This window comes from Rhinopithecus bieti, unplaced genomic scaffold (genome assembly GCF_001698545.2).
Source record: "Rhinopithecus bieti isolate Rb0 unplaced genomic scaffold, ASM169854v2 scaffold_21891, whole genome shotgun sequence".
In the NCBI taxonomy this organism is placed as follows: Eukaryota; Metazoa; Chordata; class Mammalia; order Primates; family Cercopithecidae; genus Rhinopithecus; species Rhinopithecus bieti.
In genome coordinates, this window is record NW_016810869.1 from 1,671,431 (window position 1) to 1,683,345 (window position 11,915).

The window sequence follows — 11,915 nt, forward strand, 5'->3', positions numbered from 1 at the left end:
TTTTTTTTTTTTTTTTTTTTTTTTTTTTTTACTTATGCTATCTATTTCAGTGGAGATTTTTTCATTCATAACTTGTATAATTTTTTGGATTTCTTTAAGTTGAACTTCTTCACTTTTCTCTAGTGCTTCCTTGATTGGCTTAATAATCAACCTTCTGAATTCTTTTTCTGGCAATTCAGAAATTTAGTCTTGGTTTGGAGCCATTGCTGGTAAGCTAGTGAGAGTTTTTTGGGGTGTTAAAGAACCTTGTTTTGTCATGTTATCAGAATTGTTTTTCTGGTACCTTCTCATTTGGATAGACTATATCAAAGGAAAGATGTGGGACGCAGGGCTGCTGTTCAGATTCTTTTGTCCCACAGGGTGTTTCCTTGATGTGGTGTTCTTCCCTTTCCTCTAGGGATGGGGCTGCCTGAGAACCAAACTTCAGTGATTGTTATCTCCCCTCTGGATCTAGCCACCCAATGGAGCTACCAAGCACTGGGCTCATACTATGGAGTGTTTGCAAAATGTCCTATGATGTGACCCATCTTCAGGTCTCTCAGCTGTGGATACCAGCACTTACTCCATTATAGGTAGCAAGGGAGTGAAATAGACTCTGTGAGGAATCTTCATTGTATTTTTGTTAAGTGTGCTGGTTTTGTGTTGGTTGGCTTCCAGTCAGGAGGTAGTGCTTTCAAGAGCATATCAGCTGCAGTTGTATAGGGAGGATCAAGCAGTCCACAGAGCCATACCACTCCCAAGAGATTATGTTCTTTATCCTGGGGTACCAGGGTGGGTAGGGAAAGGCCATCAGGTGGGGGCAGGGTTAGGCTTTTCTGAGCTCAGACTCTTGGCAGGTCTTGCTGTGGCTGCTATGGAGGATGGGAGTGTGGTTCCCAGGCCAATGAAATTATGTTCCCAGGGGTATTATGGCTTTCTCTGCTGCATCACACAGGTCACCCAGGAAGTGGGGAAAAGTCAGCAGTACAGCCCTCACCTTGATTCCGTGCGGCCCGCAGACCAAACAGCTGGTCTCATTCCCATCGTGTCCCACCCAACAGCACCAAGTTTATTTCCAGGCACCTGGTGATTACAGCTAAGAACTTGCCCCAGGCTACAAGCCTCCCAGCTGAGAAAGCAAGCTGACTCACAATTCCTCAGCTATCCCATGGAGCCTGCAGCTGCAGTCCACTTCTTTCAAAGGGTCTGTAGATTCTCTTGGCTCTCCTGGTTTGTTCCTGTCGTAGTTCTTGGAGCAAAAGTTCACAATGTGGGTCTCCACACTCTGCTCTGTCAGTCCGTGTGGGAGCTGCCAGTGTGTCCTGCCTCCTCTTCACCATTTCTCCCGGCTCTAGTCATACAACTTCTGAAATAGCATTTGGTATAAATATCATTTTGATGCTTATTTCACATAGGATAAAGTGAATATACAATGATTAGAGTGTTATAATGATGTGTCACAGTTATTATATTAGAGTAGATTTTGGATCTATTTGAACATTTCCTCCATTATAGTAATCTTTTTGGCCACATGTGCTTGTTGATTGATCCAAAGTGTTAACTAGACATACAACCAAGTAGCTTATTTTCCCCCTTAGATTCAACCTGAAGCCTAAAGTAATTAAATAATTAATTAATAATTGAGACTGGACAAGAATGTGGTCACTTGTTCATGTTTCATTACAGATATAAAAGACCTCTAAAAATCTTCAACTTTTGGTTTAAGTTTATCTAACAACCTGATGTCACCACCACGTGACCAAATCAGGCTTACCCCTAGGAAGGGAACCTATGTCCTGGGAGGGTGTGCATAATTAGAATAAGTACCTAAGCCCTAGCTTAGTGATACTCTATAGATCTACTAACAGGAGAATGACATCCTAATAGCTTATGTATTTCATGTGAGTTTTCCAAAAAGACAAAATATTCTCTTTTTTTTTTGTCCATTTTTTCTTCTTTTTTAGATGGAGTTACAGTCTTGTTGCCCAGCCTGGGGTGCAGTGGCATGATCTTGGCTGTGGGCAACCACCACCTCCCAAGTTCAAGGGATTCTCCTGCCTTAGTCTCCCATGTATCTGGGATTACAGGCATGTACCACTACGCTTGGCTGATTTTTGGATTTTTAGTAGAGACAGAGTTTGGCCATGTTAATCAAGTTAGTCGTGAACAAAAAATTCTAATAAGGTTTTGTAGCATTTCTAGAACTCAGGATTAATGGAATTTCTGGTATCTCACTTACTTAGAGGCATAAATACCACGAAGAAACATTATAATTGCCTATGCAGAGGTTTAGCTTAATTTTGTTTCATTGGATGGAAGTTTTGATTCAAGAGGTTAAAAAGCATCCCCAAATATCCATGTGCTATGTGTGCTGCCCATCTTATTAAGCATGTAAGCACAATACTCACTTTATGTAAGAAATTATACCTTCATTTTTTAGAAGGATTATTTTCTCAAAGCATGGCTTTGTATTAAATTGCATTCCCAATGCTAACAAAGAGAATCATAATTTTAAGCTATACTTCAGGTGTGTGACTTTATGTGAAGCTAAAGGTGAGTCCAAGGATCGGCACAGTGGCTCACACCTGTAATTCTAGCACTTTGGAAGGTAGAGGCGAGAGGATCATTTGAGCTCAGGAATTCCACACCAGCCTGGGCAACATGACAAAACACTGTCTCTACAAACAAATACAAAAATTGGGGTTGCATGCACCTGTAGTCCCAGATACTTCAGAGGCTGAGGTGGGAGGATCGCTTGAGCCCAGGAGGTGAAGGCTGCAATGAGTCATGTTCCTGCTGCTGCACTCCAGACTGGGTGACAGAGCAATACCCTGTGTCTCAAAAAAAAAAAAAAAAAAAAAAATGAGACCAAGTTATGGTAATATCTCATAGGATATGTATTGATTAAACTTTATCCCAACTATTGATTATTCTTCAAAAAACTTACAAAACTATTTGGGTGACAAAATCTTAAATAAATTTGCTTTACCATTCATGTCTTGTACCTGCAAATATTTACAAAGTGACAACTGAAAGAGGTCTTCTATACTTTAAACCAGATTATATTTCTCTAAGTAGGCCACTATAAAAATAGATTTCTGTTACATAAATTTTAAATTAATTTATTGTGGTGAAATGGACAGAATGTAATGAAAATAAGTGCCACTGAGGACTGAACAGTTGTTATTGAAATGAAAAATAACATTTCTTATGCACTTTAATAATTATCACAAATATATACCTACATAATCAAAGGGAAGCTGAGTGCCAAATGATGACCTGCATAGTTTATTTAAAGCAGTTTCTGTGGAAGAAAATACTTGAGTAAAGGTAATCATTATTGAGATTGAATTTTTACTATGGTCATAACGTCTCTGTTTGTTGGTCTCTAAAATACTAATTTAAATAATCATTTTTCATCTCATTTCAATATACTGCATTTTCTTTTTACTTTCATCATTACTTTAAAACATTTACTAGAGATAAGAAATGGTGCAGAAGTTGAATGATAGAACAGAGAGCAGTGTAGAAATACAAAATTATAGGGAGTATTTCTAAGTTATATTGGAAACTTGGCAAGATCTCCTGTACCGGGTGAGGTATGAATGGGTCCGTTTATCTGTCAGTGTGAAATTAGTTAAGGTTTGCCCATGTGTCTTGTCCAGTTAGAGGTCTGATAAAGACTACTGAGCAAATTTGAGTTGTCAGTAACTTAATTGCACTTTCTCTGATCTGTAACTAGGAGACATCTTATTGATCATTGATCATACAACTTTCAGAGTAGCATTTAATGAAGATACCATTTTGATACTTATTTCACACATAATATAGTGAACATGTGGTGGTTATAGGGTTTGAATTATGTATCAGAATTGTCATATAAGAGTAGCCCTTGAGTCTATTTCAACCTTTTCGCCCTCATATTAACCCTTTTGGCCACGTATGCTTGTAGATTAGTACAGGATTTTAACAAGATATACCACAAAGTAGTTGCTTTGCTTTTTTTTTCTTAGATTTAAACTGAAGTCTAAAAGATGGGCTTTCACAATCAGTAATTGTATTATATCTTAAAATTATTTCCAGAACTGTGGTTCTATGAAGTTTTGTGTGAGGTGCAAATGTATTTGTTCTTTGTTCAATGTTTAGATATTACTCAATGAAAGAGGGAATAAGCCAGCTACACACCATAAAGAGAAAAAAATTGTTTCCTGAATTAACCTAACCAATTTTAAACATAATATTAGAAATCCATGTGAAGGATGACATTGAGAATCTACAAATATCTTATCTAGATGTGAAAACATACTGACCTGGATAGGTAAGACATGATTCCTTGGCATGGTTAGTGCTACCAAAATATTTACAAAAGAAGCAAAAGATTACTATCAGTTGCATGAAATATTATCAGAGTCTCCATTATAACTGTTGATTGATTGGTTGGCTTATTCATTCACTTGTGAGGCCAAGCAATACATCTATGTTATTATTGGTAGAAGTTAAAGAGCTTTAGTGTCATATACTTTCCAAATAAAAATTGCTCTATGTGCTTTAAGCAGGAAATTAAAAATTAATTTTCTGACAGAGAATTTTTGGAAACAGGCTGAAATTCTGGCTATTTGTACAGATACTCTTCTTTATTCAGTAGTAACCCTTATTCATATCCCACTGTGTTTATAGTGCAGTCGTAGGAGAAAGGAACAACTAGTGCCTACACTTTATGAACTGTCTTATCAAAATAGACCGAAGCTTTCCAAGAAAGAAAGAGAGAGAAAACCATCTTCCTGAGAAACCTTAAAGCAAGTTATAGCTGTTTTCTATGAAGGCCTCATTTAACCCTCAAGCATAAGTGATTTTCACATATCACTTCACTTAATCATCACAAGAAAATTATTATGTAAATGGTTCTCCATTTTGCTCATGGAGACAGCTCAGAGAAACTAAATCTCTTAATATCACAGTGCTAAGTGATACAGCTGTGATTAATAGGTTTGCTTGGTTTCAAACCTGTATTGATTATCTTACTATGGCTTAATATAATTTTCACATATATGCTGGGTCTATTTTAGAAACAATTTTTCCTGGAATTGATCTTTACATTCTAAATAAACAAGGCTAAGAATCTGTAACTTATTGTACACAGAGAGAAAGAATGTAGATGTTTTTAAGTGTCTTCAAAGAGGTTACTACTTCCGATATCCGAAAATTGGGAAATACGTCCTTGGTAAGCAACCCATCCCTCACCCTAATTCTTCTTGCTTCTTCGTGTGTCTTTAAAAGTCTGTGCTCTTACAATCCAAACACTCTGGACATTTTTTTCCAATCTATGTATTCTCATCTTCAAAATTTTACAGAGATTAACTTTCCCTATCAAATATCTGTACTCCTTTCATCTACAGAGAATAATTATATTCTTTCATTTGCTATACTAGGTGCTACAGTTTAGTCCATCCTCATCTTGTACCTAAGAATATTTTATTTTAAAAAGAGAGCTTACTACTCAAGTCTAACACGTGAATAAGGGCAGTCATATTAACTGGAACGCTGATGTGTGGGAGGGAGAAAATTGCTGTTTGTTTCCTGTCTACTACATGAAGCTTTTTTTCTTCTTCTTCTTTCTCTCTTTCTAGTCTAGCAGCCAATACCAGTAGTCTGCAAAATGCTGATGCTGTCTCACCTCTGAAGGAATTCCAAACCAGATCTAAGATCTTTCTTTCTCTCTGTTTTTCTCTAATATATCATAGGAAATCATCAAATTCCATACTCTCTGGATGATCTCTGATACACATATCTCTATTTAACTGTTATTCATCTTTTAGGACTGATCAAATACCATGTCCTACGTGACGCTTTTATGCCTTGGAATTTTATTCTCTGATCTCTTCATTAAACTCTCTGACATCCATCATTATAATAAGTTTCCTGTCCCTCCCTCCCTCCCTCCCTCCATTTCTTTCTTGCTTACTTGTTTTCTTGCCTGCCTTCCTTCCCTCCCTTCCTTCCTTCCTTCCTTCCTTCTTTCCTTCCTTCCTTCCTTCCTCCCTCCCTCCCTCCCTCCCTCCTTTTCTTTTTTCTTTCTTTCTTCTTTCTTTTTTTTTTTTTTTTTTTTTTTGAGACAGAGTCTCCCCTTGTCCCCCAGGCTGGAACACAGTGGCAAGATCTCGGCTCACTGCAAGCTCCACCTCCTAGGTTCACGCCATTCTCCTGCCTCAGCCTCTGGAGTAGCTGGGACTATAGGTGCCCGTCACCACGCCCAGCTCATTTTTTTGTATTTTTAGTAGAGACGGGGTTTCACCGTGTTAGCCAGGATGGTCTGGGTCTCCTGACCTCGTGATCCGCCCGCCTAGGCCTCCCAAAGTGCTAGGATTACAGGCGTGAGCCACCGCACCCGGCTTTTCTTTCTTTTTTCTTTATTTCCTTATTTTCCCAAAGTAAACTATTGGACATATTCTCTCTTTTTAAACATATATTTCTCATTCCTTTTGTGTACTCTTTCAAATGAAAGTATTTTTGAATGAATGGATAAAGATTGTAGGGGTTTGTGCTTGTGTTGCTATAAAAATACATGAAGCTGGGTCATTTATAAAGAAAAGAGTTTTAATTGGCTTATGGTTCCGCAGGGTGTGCAGGAAGCGTGGTGCCAGCATCTGCTTCTGGCCTCAGAGAACTTACAGTCTGGCAGAAGGGGAAGGGGAGCCAGCATGTCACATGGTGAGAGTGGGAGCAGGAGTGAGAAGGGAAGGTCCCAGGCTTTTAAGCAATTAGATTTTGCATGAACTGAGTGAGAACTCACTTATCACCAAGTGGATGGGGCCAAACCATTCATGAGGGATCCATCCCCACAATCCAGTCACCTCCCACCAGGCCTCACCTCCAACACTGGGAATTAGCTTTTAATATGAGATTCAGAAGGGAAAAGCATTCAAACGATATTATCCCCCCTTTAAAATTTTCTCCTTTTAAAAACAAAGAAGCTGGTCTGGTGTGGTGGTTCACACCTGTAATCCCAGCAATTTGGGAGGCCGAGGCGGGCAGATCACCTGAGGTCAGGAGAAAGAGACCAGCATGGTCAACATGGTGAAACCCCGTCTCTACCAAAACTACAAAAATTAGCCGGGCATGGTGGCAAATGCCTTTAATCCCAGCTACTGGGGAGGCTAAGGCAAGAGAATCGTTTAAACCCAGGAAGTGGAGGTTGCAGTGAGCCGAGATTGAGCCATTGCACTCCAGCCTGGGCAACAAGAAGGACACTGTGAAAAAAACCAAGCTGATAAATATTACTCAGTAGACCTAGATTGTGTTTTTTTCTCTTGCACTATCTCCTTATTGTTGTACAAAATTCTCCATTACTCTGTCCCTTGGTTTCTTCATTTGCAAAAGGGAACTAGTAATAGTACCTACCTCATGCAGCTGTTTTGAGTGTTTAATGAACTAATGTTTATAAAGCACTTAGAACCCCATCTAGTATATTGCAAGTGCTCCATAAATGTTAACTCTTCTTACCTCTTATTAGGTAGCTTTGTTAAATAACTCATATATGTATTTAAGTGTTTCCTCTCTACCTCACACATATACCAGTACTCAAAGGTTTCTATTAAGGGCCAAATCAGAATTTGAAGAAACTGTTTAAAATGTCTTATATGGCTATAAATCTTCTAGCCTCAATTTATTCTGGTTCATTTTTGATAGCTGTAACCTAGAATTTTTTTTTAATTTAAAACCCCAATTCCACGGGTTTTATGATTAGTCAGTCCTCTTTTAGGACCTATATGTCCTAGGCAAATGGTTACTTGATTTTATATTTTCCAAATACTCCTGAAAATGTCAAATTAATTATTTTTTTAAAAAAATCTAAATATTGACATATACATTCATAAAGTATTAAGTTTTTTTAACTTTCTGAGGGCTTATGAAACATTTTATTGTAATATTATTTGAAAAATAATTTACTGAGAATATTCTCATCTCTTTTTAATTGTTTGATTAATGGTTTTATGGACCCATGTCACTTCTTAATTCTAAATAGAATGATTCTACATTTAATCTTCAAAATAGTCTTGAATAGTTTCTCTTTTCTCACATTTCCACTTTACTTCTGAGTTTTGTTTTGTTTTTTGTTTTTTGTTTTTTTTTTTTTTTGAGACGGAGTCTCGCTCTGTCGCCCAAGCTGGAGTGCAGTGGCCGGATCTCAGCTCACTGCAATCTCCGCCTCCCGGGTTCACGCCATTCTCCTGCCTCAGCCTCCCGAGTAGCTGGGACTACAGGCGCCTGCCACCTCGCCCGGCTAGTTTTTTGTACTTTTAGTAGAGACGGGGTTTCACCGTGTTAGCCAGGATGGTCTCGATCTCCTGACCTTGTGATCCGCCCGTCTCGGCCTCCCAAAGTGCTGGGATTACAGGCTTGAGCCACCGCGCCCGGCCTACTTCTGAGTTTTTATTTCCATGTCTGGGCAGAAAGCCAAAGGTGGTTAGGCAGAACTATTTAGTTCTACTTGAGTCAAAATTCAATTGCAACTTCATGAATAAGGCTCTTTGGATCCAAGCATCGCCCAAAATGTAGCCCTTAGGATATTGATTTCCCTAGAGAGCTAGATAGCTTAGGAAACTCAGAAGCAAATAATGTGAGTCTAAAGATGCGTGCCTAGCATTATGCTTACCATTTTTCTAATATGTAAACTTAATTTAAACCTACATAAATTAAAATATGTTTAACTCTAAAAATATTAAGCCACTGATATTAGCACTTATGTTAGAAAGCCCAGTGTGAAGTGGCTAAAAAAGAGGAGATTGTGCTGGCAAAAAGACTACATATTTTTGGAAAACAAAACAAAACCTATTTTCTTCCAGATTGACAGTTCTAAGGTGATGGAATTTCTAAAACGACACATGCTTTGCCATATTTCATAGGGATCTACAGCAATATAATCTGAGCTTTTCTGATAGTTGCTGCAGGAAACTTTGAAGCTGAATAATAAGTTCCAAATTTGAGTCCTCCAAATTTCAGATACAGAAGCTGATTTTCTTACAGTAACCAAAAATGGACAATTTCTTACAGACAGGTTAACATTAGATAATAAAATAGCCAGAAAGCCTACTGATTACATTTTAAAGGATGCTGTCCTTTCCACGTGAAAAGACATCTCTCATTTCCTAACCAGTTCAGCCCTCATCCTCAGCATTTATCCTCTGGGAAAGGGATATTATAAGAAGGATTTTTTTTTTTTTTTTCTAGTATAGACACAATTCAAAGAAGGTGCAATGGTTTTACTGTAGCGTTGCTTTATGCTTTGAGAAGTCCAGTGACATACAGATTTCCCACTATTATGTAGCATCTTGTTTTTGTGTCTCAGAATAAGATTTACTTTAAAATTGTACCTTTTCTTCTTTAAATTTCTTTTTTATGTTAAACTTTTTTCAGTTAACATGTACTTATTATTAGAACATTCAGTGTACAGTGGTCAGCTCCTTGTTTTGATCACACAAGTGATACAATCTGTCTCTTTTTATGTGTATTTTACTGATAAGTTAGATTTCTTGGCATACTCCTTGCTCTGTAGTTTCATTCTCCATGCTGCTATTAATATCCTCTGCCATGTGTGTTCATGCCTATCCACAGGAGGTTAGAAGATTTCACACCTTAGCAATATGTTCTGCATACCCTTCTAACACCTTATGCCTATGAGAGGCATGGGGTTGTATTGCAATTCCACTTACTCTCTGTTCTAGAAAGTATGATGAATTTTGCAATATTTACATCACCACACCTATCCTATATTTCTACCCAGCTTTTCTTCTTTTACCCGTACTAAAATGGAAGAAGCATCCCTATTACTTTCAATGGAAAATTTCTACAACTGCCTTGGAATCCAATTCTTTTCACCTTCTCCATGAGTTTTACCATTTTTGATTGTCCCTTTTTTCAAAAGCATCATTTCTTTCAGCAAAGACAATGCTTCTTATTTCCCATAAAAAAGAGAATAATTTGTTGAACCCACTTTTCTGATGACATAAAATGCTATTTTTTTTTTTTTTCTGCTGTTCATTCAGGAAAATATATCGCTCACTTGTCTTGACTTATGGTCTTTGTATCTTCTCTTGAAGCCACTGTAATAAATCTCCAATCCTTTGATATTTTTTCTGATATTATTCTTGACAAGTTAACTATTAATAATACTGTCCATCTTGCCAAATCCAATTAACCCTCACTAACCTCAATCAATCTCTCCCCAGTTGTTAGCTCCTTCCTTCCTGGTAAGACATTTCTTGGCTGCACGCCACTCCCCCTCCCAGTTTTCCCTCTCTCCTTTGGCTGTCACCATCTCTGAATAGATATTGGCCTGCTCTATACTCAGTAGGTTGTATACTTTAGTGCTCAATCTTTTATTTCTTTTCTCTTACAATTCTGTTCCGGATAAGATGATACCATTCCCATTACCTTACCTTTATGCTCATATGTCATCTCAAAGTTATATTTCCTGTTTAGAAAGGACAATCAAACTCCATACCCATATTTGTCTTTTGTTTTTTATTCCACGTGGTATCATTTTTCCCAAATTAACTTTCCCTAACTCTTTTTATCCACCTCAGTAAAGGGGCCTATCAATTAAATAGTAGGTCAAACACACACATGCAAATGAAGTCACCTGTGATTTAATTGCTCTACTAATGCCACTTCAATAAAAATTGTCTATGAATTGTATTTCATATATAGCAGTACGTTATACACTTCTTTCCATTATCTTCTATCTTTCCATCTTTGTCCAAGTTGACAAAGATTTTTTTTTTTATAAATGGTTTTCATGTTTCTACAATCTATGATAAAAGTAGCCACTGTTATTTTCGGAACATGAATTAATCTTTTATTTTTTTGAATTTGAAATTTTTCCATTGCTTTCACAAAAGAGTAAAAAACTCTTTGCCTTGTCCTACCTTGTCCTAACTCTTAGACATTCATGTCATTCAGTCTGGATAGCCACATTGACATAGATTTGTTTTCTAATCAATTGAAACTTTTTCTTTAATTTGGATCTTTGCATCTTGATTTTCTTTGTTTCCTATGTTCTTCCCTAGCACTTTTCACATAATTAGTCCATTTCATCTTTCAGATCAAGATGAAATATTACTTAAGCTTAGATTTAAAAAGAGAAATAAGCATTAGAGGTTAGGAGAAAAGAGAGTATTTCTCTCCTTAAATAGTTGTAGAAATAGTCTGAAGCTTCTCTAGAACATATGATAATTGTTTAATAGTATTTATGCATAGACATGTCAATCAGCTATTGCCAAATAACACATAACTCCAAAACCCAGGGGTCTAAAAAAAAAGCTATGTCTGACTATACCATATGTGTCGATGGGTTAGCTGAAGGCTAGCTGAATTAGGCTAGTTGTTGATGCCAGCTCCGTTTATCTCTGGAGTACTCAATCATGCTTCTGCACATTTACTAGGCTGATCTACGCTAGGTTGGGAGCCTTAACTGGGACAACTTTGCCCCAGTTAAGGTCTTACCTTAATTCCTTCTGCTAGGACAAGTTAATTAGCCCAAGCATGCTTTTCTTGTGGCAGTGGCATAGCATACAAGGAAACATAACAAAGTCTTATGAAACCTAGCCCCAGAAAGAAGACAGACATGATCACTTTCAGCGCATTTGATTACAAAAGTAAGCTGAAATCTAACCTAATATGAGAGAATCCTGCAAAATTACATGAATTGAAGAGGGAAAATAATTTGTGGTCTATAATTCAACCTATCTTTATTTTTTGTCTCATTCTTTGACTAAAGAACGGTTTAGTTGAACTGTGGTGGAGGTACAATGTTAATAAATATAAATGTTTTGTTTTTCATTTTATATTTATCTTTAAACCTTAGCTACAATGAAATTTCAAGATAAATTCCTAATTTATCTCTGACTTCAAGGATTGTAATTTTTTTTTTTTTTTTT

At 37.2% G+C, this 11,915-nt stretch overlaps 1 protein-coding gene across 4 annotated transcripts in view; it reads left to right on the forward strand.

Annotated features, from left to right (window-relative positions):
- CDH18 (cadherin 18) overlaps positions 1-11,915 on the forward strand; it is a 1,176,273-nt gene that overhangs the window by 1,080,592 nt on the left and 83,766 nt on the right. The window lies entirely within an intron of this gene.